The sequence below is a fragment of the Macrotis lagotis genome, chromosome 1, assembly GCF_037893015.1.
Source record: "Macrotis lagotis isolate mMagLag1 chromosome 1, bilby.v1.9.chrom.fasta, whole genome shotgun sequence".
In the NCBI taxonomy this organism is placed as follows: Eukaryota; Metazoa; Chordata; class Mammalia; order Peramelemorphia; family Peramelidae; genus Macrotis; species Macrotis lagotis.
In genome coordinates this window covers 476,679,657-476,694,973 of record NC_133658.1, presented here as the reverse complement: position 1 = coordinate 476,694,973, position 15,317 = coordinate 476,679,657, and the positions used below count along the sequence as shown (strand labels likewise).

At 35.9% G+C, this 15,317-nt stretch overlaps 1 protein-coding gene across 4 annotated transcripts in view; it reads left to right on the top strand.

Moving 5' to 3' along the window:
- Positions 1-11,512: 11,512 nt before the first annotated feature.
- LOC141506686 (granulocyte-macrophage colony-stimulating factor receptor subunit alpha-like) overlaps positions 11,513-15,317 on the top strand; it is a 62,229-nt gene continuing 58,424 nt past the window's right edge. For all 4 annotated transcript variants that reach the window (XR_012473960.1, XR_012473959.1, XM_074213671.1 and 1 more), the window contains exon 1: positions 11,513-11,711. The gene's annotated coding sequence lies outside the window, so the exon portion shown is untranslated. The remainder of the gene's footprint in view (positions 11,712-15,317) is intronic.

Genomic DNA, 15,317 nt, shown 5'->3' with positions numbered 1-15,317 from the left:
TTTCAGTGAGGAAACAACCCCTATGACCTGGGCCACCTGTGTACAGGGTTATGACTACAGCTCCCAGTGTATTTGCACCTGCTACTTCATCTCTTGCCTATTGACACAGGACTTTGAGATAGGAATGGTAAAGTGGTTTGGGTGGTGTCCTGATTCATGCATATATTGAATGTGAGTGAGGCAGAGTTGCACAAAGTCTAGACCTCACTCACTCTTCCAAAGTCATTCTGATCCAGTGGCAAGACAGAGTCAAGACAACTGGTGATGTCTCTAGATGCAGTGGATGCAGTTTTGTTTGGTTGTTTGTCATGGCTTGGAAAGGAAGAGCATCACAGTCTCATGAGAGTGACTAGACAGCTCAAAATGCTTCTCTAGATCAGAGATCTAGATCCTAATATTCTTTATATCATGATTTCCACAACCTCAGCCCTCATACATCCTCGATGTCTAACCAAGCTCTAAGCACTACACAGCACCTGCTTCAGCTGCCTTCTTGGTCATTGGAATGAAGTGTTCTCATCTGCTCATTCCACTAGTGGAATACTTCACATGCTTGGGATAGAAACCCCTCTTCCCATTCCTCCCAACTCATCAATGAGTTTAAGACTCCCTCAGTTACCCTCAACCAGGCTTAAGCCACCTGCTGAAATGGTTTATCAGGGTGTGGCTGCTGTGTATGCTATAGCTTCTTGGAGTCACAGGTGAGAGTTAGGTGATTCAGATGAGCAGCAAAGATGGAAATTAGCCCTGAAAAGAACTCAGCAGTCCTCAAACCAGAGATTAGATTTCCTTGAACACACCCTCCCCACCCCCCCATCTTTCACTAGATAGATAAAAGAAGAACAGGAGATCCCTGTCAGAGAAATCAAGGGAGTAGAAAACATAGTAGAGAAGAAGGTGATCAAAAGTCTGAAACACTCAGAGAAGTCAATTCGGATGTGGACCAAGAAAATAACATGGATTTTAGTAGTTAAGGGTAAACTTAGGGAGATATATATCAGTCAAGTAGTGAAGTGGAAAGCTAAATTATAGAGAACTGAGAAATGAATGGAAGGAGTGGAAGACAAAAAAGGGCAATACCTTTAAAAATAGCAGAGTTGGGGGCAGCTAGGTGGTGCAGTGGATAAAGCACCGGCCCTGAAGTCAGGAGTACCTGGGTTCAAATCCGGTCACAGATAATAATTACCTCGCTGTGTGGCCTTAGGCAAACCACTTAACCCCATTTGCCTTACAAAAAAACCCTAAAAATTCAAATAAAAAAAGATTATCATTTGATATGATAAGAGTGACAATAAAACAAGGGGACAGTGAATTCAAAGATAGTTGATCATGAATATTTAAGATGATCTCAACCATAAAATAAAGACTACAAAGGGAGACTTGAACAGGGGTGAATGAATGAAATAAAAGGGTGAAATGGAGGGAGAAGGAAGACTAGAGATTAAGATGAAGGCAAAGAATAATTTTAAGAGAAAAGCACAAGAAGAAATGGAAGGATATTTTTGAAGAGGAATTTTAGAGGCTTTTTTTTCTGACATTGCTTCCATACAAGATCCAGGAATCTTAGTCTCTATCATTCTCTGTCTAGATTACACACACACACACACACACACACACACACACACACATAGTTGTCATGCTGTAACCACAAACTCCCCCTACAAGCACAAAGGCTCACAAGATTTAAAGCATAGATAATTTTCATTAGGAATTGAGGGAAACCAGTGAAACACAACAAAAACCTATCAATGGTCAACACTATTCCTGGAACTATAGAGTCTTGGTTACTTACAGTACAGCAAAATAGGAATCTAATAAGGGTAAATGGGGAGTTTCTCTGTTTCTCTTCCCCATAGATATACTTCCTTTGATACTCCTCAGTATTTTGCTTTGTTTTGTTTTTTTTCCTTTGAAAGTTCTTGCCTCCAGAATCATCAAATGGACCTTATCTCTGCTCCATGTCACAAGCTTCCTTTGCAATTCTATTTCTTGCTGTTTTTCTCAGTATCTAGCAGAAGCTACTCATTTGCTATTAGTTTTGTTCCCCTCATATCTCTCTCTCTCTCTCTCTCTCTCTCTCTCTCTCTCTCTCTCTCTCTCTCTCTCTCTCTCTCTCTCTCTCTCTCTCTCTCTCTCCCCAACAGATAAGCACTAGAAAATTCTTTTATATAGGCTCATATCTTGCCATTTCTTCACCTACAATTTTCCTCATGGTCTTCATTTCTTTTCTCAAAGAAAAAAATGTTTGGGTTTTTTGTTTTGTTTTGTTTGTCAAAGCTTGTAAGGGAAGAACATGAGATTGATTAGACGGCTCAATATGCTTCTCTAGATCAGAGATCTACATCCTGATATTCTTTATATCATGAGTCCCACATCCTCAACCCTGGTTTCCTAGGGGGTTAGAGACACTATCTTTCCTTAAATATCTCAAACTGATCTCTCTCAGCTCATGAGAACTCATCAGTGTATATTTTCTCTCCCACAAAACTCTGGCAATGTGCCTCCCACCTACCCCAGCACTTTCCTAACATCTAAAAGCTCAGAGAGACATATTATTTCATTGTCTCCCTAATTGCCTCTCCGTCATCCAATTATCTCTATAACTATAACTATATAGTTTGTCCTTGATTCAGAACCAGACCTTGATTTGAATTCCACCTCCAACCCATAATAGTAGCTATGTAACCATAATCAAGTCATTTAATCTTTCTAAGCCTCATTTTATCATGTGAAAAACAAAGATAGTGATATTTACAGTACTTAATTCAGCAAATTAAATAAGTGAAATAAGATGATCTAACACTTTGAAAACACCAGACAATATAATCTATATAAAGAACTTTGAAAATCTTAAAGAATATATAAACTTTCATCTATCATTATTATTGAAACTATCCAGGGTTACTTCTCCAAACATTTAAGAAAGGGAAGGAGGAGGAGCTATGTACATCCCCAGACATTTCTGTATACCAAATAAAGAGAAAAAAATGTATAATCCTTACACAAGAGTGGAAGTAATAAGGTCGTTTTGTCACACCAGGAACTTGACATTATGCATCATAGGCTAAGTATAGAACAAAGTGAAGACATGGGGAGCACATTAGATTATTAGTCAAAGGGCCTGGATTTGAATTACAGTTTTGAACCTAATTCTTTTATAAATTGGGGTATGTCACATATGGGTTATACATATGGGTTTCAGTTTCCTCATCTTAAAAGAAGATGAGAATACATAAACTCTGAGATCTTTCCAATTCTAAATCTATATGATTCCATATATTTATGACAAATCTCTTGGTCATTAAGAGACTAATTTCCTAATATGAAGTCCACAAGTGATTTAAATAGTAATGAATAAGCTACAAAAAGGAAACAAGTTTTTATTCTTTTCACCTGAAATAAATGTACATATTTGGCACTATTACCATTTTCTTTTATTTTTTCCTACCAGTACTTTCTTGGCAAGAGCAGAGGAATAGAATATATCTGTAAAGTTGGACTTTTTTACCAGGTTTTCCACAAGACTGCAAACATATTGAAAGAAATTCAGAATTATTTCCATTATGCCTTCTCTGACTCTAGGGGTTTGGGGGGAGAAGGTGTAATTGTACTTCTGAAAAAAAAGAACATGAGTCCCTAAACTTTCTTTTGGTGTGTTCTTGGGGGTGGGAGATGGTTTAATAAATTTTATCTATTCTGAGCATTTTCCATAGTTTCAATACTTGAGTAATGGAAACAACTTATATAATATGTATGATCTATAGCTATGTGCCAAAAGCAATTGTTCACCTCTGTTTCCCTCTTACTATTTCCTATCTTAAGTGAAACATCCAATGAAGTTTCAGAATGATTTTGTCTTTAACTTAAAACTTTCTGCAATCAAGATTTCTCATAAGTCATGTGATTAAAAAAAATAAGAAGTTGAGAACAGCAGTCTTTCTACAGACTCTTACACAGGGTACAAGAGGTAATTCTTAATGCCACAATCCAATGTGATGCAAGAGTTTCCTGAGATGGAGTGTGTTTATTTCACTTACTCCTCTCTTCCTGCATATATATATACATATATATATATATATATATATATATATATATGTCTAGAATCTCAGAATCCCAGCCTTATCTGAGACCTCAGAGACCATACAGTTCCACCTGTACATAGCACACATGCCAGCAATTAGATGACACAATAGCTAGAGAACTGGACTTGAGGTCAGCACTTACTAATTGTGTGATCCAAGGCATATTTCTTTCTGACTCATTTTCCTCATCTGTAAAATGGAATAACAAAAGCACCTACCTTTCAGAATTGCCAGGCAGATAAAATAAGATAATATGCATATAGAACTTTATAAATCTTAAAGCACCAGAAAAATACGAGTTAGCATTTGTTTTGATATCTTGGTATATGTCTTATTGAGGTATGGTAACTTCAGTTCCTTAAAGGGGTGAATGGGGGGGTATAGATTTTAGGATTATAGGATCATAAAAATCAAGTCTAATCTCATTTTATAGATGGAAAAAATTGAGGAATACATTAAATGAATCACATAGTAAGTATTCTAATTAGGATTTGAGGCTAGGTCTTCACGTTCAGTACCCTTTCTGATAGGACATATGCTTGTGCATGTGTGTCTATGTAACATCTTTTGCTCAAATGACTTGCTGAATAGATGTAAGCTGCTCAATTACCTTAAACTACTCTAGCAAAAACTTAAAATTTTCTTTTTTTAACATTAATTTTTTAAAGATTTTATTTATTTTCAATTTTACAATTTTTCCCCTAATCTTGCTTCCCTCCCCCCACCCCCCCCATAGAAGGCAGTCTGATAGTCTTTACATTGTTTTCATAGTATACACTGTTCTAAGTTGAATGTAAGGAGAGAGAAATCATATCCTTAAGAAAGAAACATAAAGTATATGAGATAGCAAAATTACATATTAAGATAACTGTTTTTTTTTTTAAATTAAAGGTTCTTTCTCTGGATAGAGATGGTATTTTCCATCACAAATACACCAAAATTGTGCCAATTGTTGCACTGATGGAATGAGCAAGTCCATTAAGGTAAATCATCACTCCCATGTTGCTGTTAGGGTGTACAATGTTCTTCTGGTCCTGCTCATCTCGCTCAGCATCAGTTCATACAAATTCTTCCAGGCTTCACTGAATTCCCATCCCTCCTGATTTCTAATAGCACAATAGTGTTCCATCACACATATATACCACAGTTTGTTAAGCCATTCCCCAAATAAAGGACTTTTACTTGATTTCTAATTCTTTGCCACCACAAACAGGGCTGCTATAAATATTTTTGTACAGGTGATGTTTTACCCTTTTTCATCATCTCTTCAAGGTATAGGCCCAGTAGTGGTGTTGCTGAATCAAAGGGCATGCACATTTTTTGTTACCCTTTGGACATAATTCCAAATTACTCTCCAGAAAGATTGTATGAGTTCACACCTCCACCAACAATTTATTAGTGTCCCAGATTTCCAACATCCCTTCCAACATTGATTATTGTCCTTTATGGTCATATTGGCCAGCCTGAGATGTGTGAGGGGGATACCTCAGAGATGCTTTAATTTGCATTTCTCTAATAAGTAGTGATTCAGAGCAATTTTTCATATGACTATGGATGGCTTTGCTTTCCTCATCTGTAAATTGCCTTTGCAGATCCTTCAACCATTTGTCAGTTGGGGAATGGCTTGTCTTTTTAAAAATTTGAATCAGTTCTCTATGCATTTTAGAAATGAGTCCTTTGTCATAAATACTAGTTGTAAAAATTGTTTCCCAATTTTCTACATTTCTTTTGATCTTGGTTACAGTGGTTTTGTCTGAGAAAAAGCTTTTCAATTTAATGTAATCAAAATTATCTAGCTTATTTTTAATGATGTTCTCCATCTCTTCCTTAGTCATAAACTGCTTCCCCTTCCATAGATCTGAAAAGTAAACTATTCCTTGATCTCCTAGTTTGCTTACCATATTGTTTTTTATGTCTAAATTCTGTATCATTTTGATCTTATCTTGGTATAGGATGTGAGGTGTTGGTCTAACCCAAGTTTCTGCTATACTAACTTAAAATTTTCCCTACAGTTTTTATCAAAGAGAGAATTTTTATCCCAATAGCTTGATTCTTTGAGTTTATCAAAAACAGCAGATTTCTATAATCATTTTCTGCTATTGCACCTAGTCTATTCCACTGATCCACCACTCTATTTCTTAGCCAACACCAGTTTTGATGACTGATGCTTTATAATATAATTTTAGATCTGGTAGGGCTAAGTCATCTTCTTTGGTACTTTTTTTTCATTAAATCCCTGGAAATTCTTGACTTTTTATTTCTCCATATGAATTTACTTATAACTTTTTCTAACTCATTAAAGTATTTTTTTGGAATTTTGATTAGTAGGGCAAGGAATTGTCTTGATCTTTAAGATCAATTCCTTTGTTGATTCATCATGGCTTCTTCTAATTTTGCCATCTTTTGATTTTACTCCAAAATTTACTGTTGTTTCATTGATTATTTTTCTTTTGAATTCTCATCTCTATCCCCCCCCATCCCCACAAGTATATCCATTCTTTTGCTAACTTATTTAAGCCTTTATCCCAAGTTTTAGGTTTTCTTTCCAATTTTTTTTAATTAACAGTGTAAATTTCATTCCTCAATTCCTTCAGTTTATAAGGTTTTGGTAGTCATTCTCTTTTTTCAATTTCAAATTATAATTCATAGAATTATAAGTCTGCATCTAAAAGGGACCTCAAGGATCATTTACAGACAGGAGAATTAGGAGGTTAATTGACTTGCCCAAGGTTACTCATGTTAAGCATTGGAGGTGGAATTATTGAAACAATATCCTCTCTAGTTTTCTCCTGGAATTCTCAAGCCCTGTTGTATTTCATTGCATTGTGTTTTGGTCTGTGTCTTTGCTTGATCATTTCCTCAAACTCTTTTCTAAATTTTCCTGTCTCCTCATGGAAATTTATTGCTGTTTCCTTCTTTTCACTGCTATTGATATTGGTGTTTTTCTTTTTTAAATGTAGTTTATTTCTAATTGTTCTGAGGCAGTGTAGGGAAGAAGAATTACACACAATCGCTTACCCCAATGATCTTGCTATTAGTCCCCTATGTGTCTTTTAGCACATCTCTAAATTATTGTCCAAATATGTCATGGGTAACCTTAGGAGGAGAGTAGTTATGCATCAAATGAAAATCATATGATCAAGAGTCTCTTCCTTTTCCTCTCTCTTTCTCAATACCACTAGTAGACTGATCCCCAAAGGGATCAGAGATAGAAGGAAAGAATCTATATGCAATAAACTATTTATAGTAATACTTTTTATTATAGCAAAGAATTGGGGGGAAAGTGATGTCCATTAACTTGGAAATGGCTGCACAAAGTCATTATTGGCTCTTTCTTCTTCAATTCTACAAGGCCATTTAGATGTCAAGTCATTATGATTCTACACCATGACAATGCTTTCATTCCTCCATTTTCTTGTCCCATGTTATCACCATGATTATTATCATTCTGATACTATTACACCAACCTCCCAATTGGACGACTGGCTTCTGGTCTCTTTTCTCTATAACCCATTTACCACTGGCAAAAAAAAGAAATCTTTGCAAAAGTCACATCTTCTTATGTTGATCTCTTGCTTGAGAACTTTTAGGTGCAGTTTTCCCTCACCTGCTTTTATATACATATTTGTATAGATTTTTTTTTAAAAATCTAATACAAGAAAGAAATAAATACAATAGACAAATCTAGGGAAAATATCATGGGAAATTTTGGGGTAATAGATCATTTTGGCCTTTTGGTGGCAAGAAAAGTTTTCTAGAGGCAGAGCCAAAATTAGAAATGTTTACATCTGAGATGAGCCAGGGAAAAAAACTCCTTCTGGAGGGGAGATGGTGCAGAAGGCAGGACAGAGAGACCCTAGAACAGCAGAGTAAAGAAAACTGAGAGGAACCAATGATCTATAATATAATTTTACATCACGTAGGGCTAAGTCACCTTCTTTTGCACTTTTTTCACTAAATCCCTGGAGATTCTCGATTTTTTATTTCTCCATATGAATTTACTTACAACTTTTTCTAACTCATTAAAGTAAATTTTTTGGAATTTTGATTGGTAGGGAACTAAAAAAAGTAGTTTAATTTTGGTAGAATTGTCATTTTTATTATATTAGCTCAGCCTGTCCATGAGCAGTTGATATTTGCCCAGTTATTTAAATCTGATTTTATTTGTGTGAGAGGTGTTTTGTAATTGTTTTCAACAAGTTTCTGAGTCTACCTTAGCAGGTAGACTCCCAGGTATTTTATATTGTCTGGTTACTTTGAATGGGATTTCTCTTTCTAACTCTTTCTGCTGCATCTTGCTAGTCATATATAGAAATGTTGAGGATTTATGAGGGTTCATTTTATATCCTGCAACTTTGCTAAAGTTTCTAATTATTTCTAGTAGTTTTTTAGATTATTTTTGGGGGATTCTCTAGGTATACCATCATGTCATCTGCAAAGAATGAGAGTTTTTGTCTCTTCCTTCCTAATTCTAATTTCTTCAATTTCTTTTTCTTCTCATATTGCTGAAGCTAACATTTCTAATATGATATTGAATAGTAGTGGTGACAGTGGATATCCTTGTTTCACCCCAATCTTCTTGGAAATGCCTCTAGACTATCCTCATTTCATATAATGCTTGTTGATGGTTTCAAATAGATACTGCTTATTATTCTAAGGAACAATTCATTTATTCCTATGCTCTCTAGTGTATTTATTAGGGAAGGGTGCTGTATTTTGTCAAAAGCTTTCTCAGCTATTGATAGAATAGATGTCTATTGATAGAATCATATGATTTCTGATAGGTTTGTTATTGATACAATTAATTATGCTGACAGGAAAAAACTTAAAATTTTCAATGGTCCAAATCATCATCAAGAAATTCAATAGGAAACTTAAAGAGCTACAGCAAGTTTTTCTATTTTATAACTTCCCCAAAAGTCAATTTGAAGCCCCCAGCAATAGGAAAGGGCCTTATACTTCCTGTGAGACCAAGGAAGGGCTAAAGACACATGGAGCCTGTAGGTCTTATCAGGCAGATAGGACAGCTCCCTGAGAAAGTCCCATGTTATCACCATGATTATTATCATTCTGATACTATTACACCAACCTCCCAATTGGACGACTGGTTTCTGGTCTCTTTTCAAGTACAAAATTGTACCCTTGGAAGTTCTAAGGAGCAGCAGCAGCCAGTGGGGACATGGTAACATAATAGAACAGCCCAACGCTTTCTACCACCTTGTCCTGAGATGCTATAGAAAGCCCTGAAGATTGAGTCTCTGCTCCTTGATAGCCAGAAGGACCTAATCCTATGAGAAAATAATTGTAGGAATTCAGGGGGTGTAGGGTGAGACCAACAAAATCAGTACTTGCCCATGAAAGGGAATGAAGTATGATTATGGGGTAGTCCTTTAAACTCTAATTGTCCCTACACAGCTCCCCAAGACGATAAGTTATAGAAGGCTAGTACTGATGGGAAGAATTTACATAAAAGCAGTTTCCTGCACTAATGAAATTACAAGTTAGAAAAGGAAAAATAGAATAAAATCACAATTTGAGTTCAAGAAATAAATTTCCTGAGATATAGCTAGAAAGAGGCTTACCTAAAAAAGTAGCTCAAAGGTTGAGTGAAGTTCAGTATGATTCAATAGTTCATAAGATAGCCATATGTATGCATGCCTGTATGCACACATATATAAACACATGCATATATATAAATATAATGTGTGTATATGTATATAATATATACATAGATATATAAAACATATATACACATATAATTGAAGGCCAATGGAGACTGACCCTAGTTAAACCATAGCTGTAATATTACTATCAGTTCTGAATTCTCCATTTTAGAAAGGATATTAATAAATTAGAAACAGTTTAGAAGAGAGTAACCAGGTTGAAGAACGGTCTCAAATTTACTGACTATATAAAAAGACCAGAGATGCTTATCCTGGAGAAAAGATTTAGAAAATACACAATTGTAGTTTTCAAATATCTAAAGAATTGTCATATAAAAGAATAATGAAATTATTTCTGCTTTGTCCCAAAGGACTAGAATAAAAGTAGTAGGGAAAAGATATAAAGCAGCAAATTGAGAATCAATAAAGGGGAAAGCTTCCTAATATGCTGAATTGTACAAAAATGGAATTGTTGGTATTGTGAGTTCTCCCTTATTGAAGGTTTGTGAAGACTTTATGAAGACTTTATCCTGGAAGTCCTTCTAACTCTGAGATACTGTGGGCAGATTCTTTGTGGTAAATGGACATTTGGCCAGCATCAGTAAATGAAACCAGCTTCTGTTATCTGAATTTTACCATCCTTACATTTCATTCTTTAGAATCAAGTAAGTCTCAAGAATGGGAGGGAGGGAGAAAAAAATAAAGTTATGTAATAACACTTTATTATATATTTAAAAGGGATGGCAATTTCATGTACAATCATCTTTTTATTCTACTGTTTTAGAAATGTTTGTTTTATTTCATAAATTAAAAATCCAAATAATAATAATTTTAAAAATTGAGTCAATCACTTTAATAATGCAGCACATCCAAGACATACAGAACAGATTTTAACTAATTAATCACTGAAATGGAAAGAAACAGAAGAATCATTCATTTTTCTCCACTGGTACTGATTATAATAACAAGATCTGCCATCTAACTTGCAATTCATAAATATAAATTTTAATTGATCCTTCTGCCTCCTGGAAGGTATTATATTATTATATAGTGTTATACATTTTATTAACCTCATTCTACAAATGAGAAAGCTGAGATTTAAGAAGTGAAGTGACTTGGCCAAGATCTCATTGCCAATAAGGACAGAGAGGGAATTAAATACTTCTGTGTCCACTTTTCCACAGACTACTGCTGCCTTTTTTATTTTTAAGAAAAATCAATAATACTATTTCTTTTTCCTCAAAAAGTGATCCTTATGATAAAATACAATCCTTCTGTCATTAAAAGTAAGTCATTTCCTTTAAGACTCTTATGATGTCATTAACACCAAACAATAATAGGAATTTCCTCAAGTACAAAATCAAATGTATCCATGCATATGTGCATTCTAGAGAGAGGATGTCCCTCCAAAGAGTCTCTACTATCTATCCTGACCCTACATCTTGTCAATGACTACTAAGAAATAGAGCCTCGTGGTGCCAGTGACTTCCAATAGAGACAGAGACAGAAAGGCAAAGAGAATGAGAGACAAAGATACTGAGACAGAGATAGAGATACAAAGAGACACAGACACAAAATGAGAGAGAGAGAGACAGACAGACAGACAGAGAGAGACAGAGGGAGAGGGAGAGAGAGAGAGAGACAGAGACAGAAAGACAGGGCGGGGGGGGGAGAGAGAGAGAACATGCCATCAATGTTGTACAGGATAAGGAAGAGGAAATTGAATCATTCAATCATTTTTAACTCCTGCTATTTTGAAACTTTTCACTAAGTTTGCTTCTGTTTTAAGAGAAAGCAGTGTGGCTCCCACCTGAGATTCCTAGACCCAACATTCCTCAAAGATTTTACTTTCTTGAACTACTGCAATTGGACCATCTATCTCTGGAGAACACTGAAGAAAAAAAGGTTTTTTACAACTTTCTTCTCTTGACAAAAAAAAAAAGAAAAAGATGATCTAAAGAAACGGGTAAGTGTGAATAATTACAGGGGAAAAGAATTTTATATAGTCAGCTTTTTAGATTTAGCAAAAGGGGTAGGTCAAAAGGTCATTTCAGTGGAGCAGGGTATTTCAATGGAACAATGTGTCATTACAGAGCAGACACTGAGATCTTTTTTGGAAAAACTTAAATAGTATCAAGGAAACAGATTAGTTCTAGAGAAATAAAGTATTAATTTTCTAAAATAACTACATCTCTGGAATTCTATGATCTGTTCCACCTTCAAACCTGAGAACTTATGAGCCCCTATTTAAAATGAAACAGAATAGCACAATGGAATAAGCTTTGGACTTGGAGTCAGAAGACATGACTTCAAATCTAGTTTTTGTTACTTTTTATCTATATATGAGGGACTTGGATTTAGTTAGGTATTCAGGCTCTTCCAATTCTTTTTGATCCCATAGACCTCATTACTATTCTTGCTTTTTCTTAGCAAAGATTCTGGAATGGTTTGCCATTTCCTTTTCCAGTGTATTAAGGCAAAAATGACTTGCTCAGGGTCATACAGCTATTGAGCGTCTGAGGCTGTATTTGAACTCAGTTTTTCCTTATTCCACCTAGTTGTATTCTCCAGGGTATTAAACGAAAAGTTACTTTCCAGGGTCATGTAGCTATTGAGCATTGAAGGCTGTATTTGAACTCGGTTTTTCCTGATTCCAGACCCAGTGCCTCTATTCTCTAAATCACCTAGTTGCCTTTGTAAGTAACTCCTCTTAACTACTGCTGACAATGTTGCTAACAGTATTTGCAGGTGGGATTGTTCCTTTTATATTAAAAATTCACTGGGGAAGTTTGACATATCAAAGAAAGGTGGAGAATATCACAGACAGATTGGTCTGCAGCCAAGAAGAAACTCAGAGACAAGATGTCTTTTTTTCCCTAGTAGTGTTGTAATATTTCATGATGAAACCTCATCCAATGTCGAGGACTGGCAGAATTTTGCATGGTATCTTGCTCCTATCAATGCCCGAGAATTTATCGACAGTCTTTAAAAGTGCTGAAAACTTTCTCTTGAACTCCTGAAGGAAGCCCTTGTGAGATAGTGTTTTATAGCAAGCAGTAGATAAATTATAGTAGGTGACTGAGGTCTGAGGAGTCCCTAGGACTCCTCATAATTTTGTACATGCAACCTTTCTCCTGGATAAAGATGATACATCTGTTTACTCAGCAGTCATCCAATGGTGTCATAGGATCAAACAGTAAGTAGAAGTCTCAAAGGAAGAACAAAGGAGGTATATGAACATTTTAAAGTTTCTCGAACAAAGATCTTACATCTGACTGGTGAAACAATCTGGGGAGTCATCATAAACTGTCATAAACTAAGGTGCTGACTTAAAAAAAAACCTAAGGTGCTGACTATGTGCTATGTCAAACCCAGATGTTTATTGACCATAAATGTTGCAAATTCTTCTTGGAATTCTGTTCCAATTGTTGCAATACTGAGAGCTCTGGGATCCAAGATAATAAGACAGCAAATGGCCTGCAATTGTGTTTCATGCATAGAGAAAAGAGATTGTGGGTGTTGTCAGATAATCTAAAGGGGAATTACAGCAAATGGCCTGACAACTGTGTTTCAGACATAGAGAAAGGAGATTGTGGGTGTTGTCACATAATCTACAGGGTAATCTACAGGGAACAGTAATTAAAGTAATTGATGGACATTAGGGGAAAGAAAGAATGGAGGAAGGAAGGAAGGAAGGAAGGAAGGAAGGAAGGAAGGAAGGAAGGAAGGAAGGAAGGAAGGAAGGAAAAAGAAAAAAAGAAAGAAAGAGAGAGAAAGAGAGAGAGAGAGAAAGAAAGAGAGAGAGAGAAAGAGAGAGAGAAAGAAAGAGAAAGAGAGAGAGAAAGAGAGAGAAAGAAAGAGAGAGAAAGAAAAAGGTAGAGAGAGAGAAAGAAAGAAAGAGAAAGATAGAGAGAGAAAGAGAGAGAGAAAGAGAGAGAGAGAAAGAGAGAGGGAAACAAAGAGAAAGAAAGAAAAAGAAAGAAAGAGAAAGAGAGAAAGAAAGAGAGAAAGAAAGAAAAAGAAAAAAGAAAGAAATAGAGAGAGAAAGAAAGAAAGAAAGAGAGATAGAAAGAGAGAGAGAGAGAAAGAAAGAAAAAGAAAGAAAGAGAGAAAGAAAGAAAGAGAAAGAAAGAAAAAGAAAGAGAAAGATAGAAAGAGAAAGAAAGAAAGAGAAAGAAAAAAGAAAGAAAAAGAGAGAAAGAATGAAAAAGAGAGAGAGGGCGAGGGGAGAGAGAGAGAGAGAGAGAGAGAGAGAGAGAGAGAGAGAGAGAGAGAAGATTGGGAATGAAAATGAGCTTGTAACCCAGGGACCTAGTCAAGATCAAGAGTTTCTCAGAAGGAACAAATACTAAAGAACTGAGACAGAAGAGGAAGCCATGAAAAATGGAGAGATTTCAAGCTAAAGGAGTCTTAAAGAAGATGGTGTGCTCATGCTACAATGGACATCACCAAAATTATAATTTTGTACATGCAACCTTTCTCTTGGATAAAGATGATATATCTTTCTAGTCAGCAGTCAGCCAATGATGTCATAGGATCAGACAGTAAGTGGAAGGAAGTCTCAAGAAGCGGAAACTCAGGCAGTGAGGTTTGCGGTTTTGCAGTAGGAGACATTTGACCAGGGCTCTTGACAAAGATTCTAAAGAAGAGGTCAGAACAAGAAAGAGGGTCAACTGATTTTTGTATAGGCTGACTATGTTCTGTCTGACTCATCTTATCAAAGGGTTAGGTCTCAAAGAACTGAATGAGGCTTCAGTTCCCTAACAACTAATGTAACAATAGTCCATGCTGCCTAAAGGCAAAATATTTGACCTTTTATCCCTCCAGCAAGCTTAAAGGAGTTCTGGGGTGTCCAATCTCTCTGCCATTGGCTCCAGCCCAAACCAATGGTATTCTCTAAATTGCAGGGATCCCCTGAGCCCAGTTTCATTTAATCCCTTAACAGATTAGCTTTCTTTCTTTTTTTTTTTTTTTGCAAAGGAATATTTATTTCAGAGGCATAGGAAGAAGAAACATGCAAACATCCTTCCCAACACCTGGAGGTATTTATAACTCACCCCTCTCCATCACTTCAATTTCTGGGAAGGGGTTCATAATACCAAATTCAAACTACCAAATTCAAACCCAAAGCCCCCTTGGGCTCAGATCCCAGTTCCCTCACTTCTCAGGGTAATGACCTGTAGCAATATCTACTCTAGAATCTGACCTCCAAGTTTCCCATATCTCAATCCTGGGTCCAAGGATTCCCCCCTCCTATGCCTAAAACTGAAAATGACCAAGAAAAGAAGACAAAAAACTCCAAGTCTATTTGTCAGGGCCTAAAAAAAGAAGAGGAGGAAAGGCAGCCCTTTCCTTTGCAGCCAGGTGAATGTATGGATCCTGTTTTGTAGGTGAACTTCAGTCTTCACCTTTTTGGATGTAAAGGCAATTGGTAGACTTGAGGGGAAAGAAAGAAAGAAAAGGAAAGGAAGGAAGGAAGAAAGAAAGGAGAAAAGAGAAAGAAAGAAAAAGAAGGAAAGGAGAAAAAGAGAAAGAAAGAAAGAAAGAAAGAAGAAAAAGAGAAAGAAAGAAA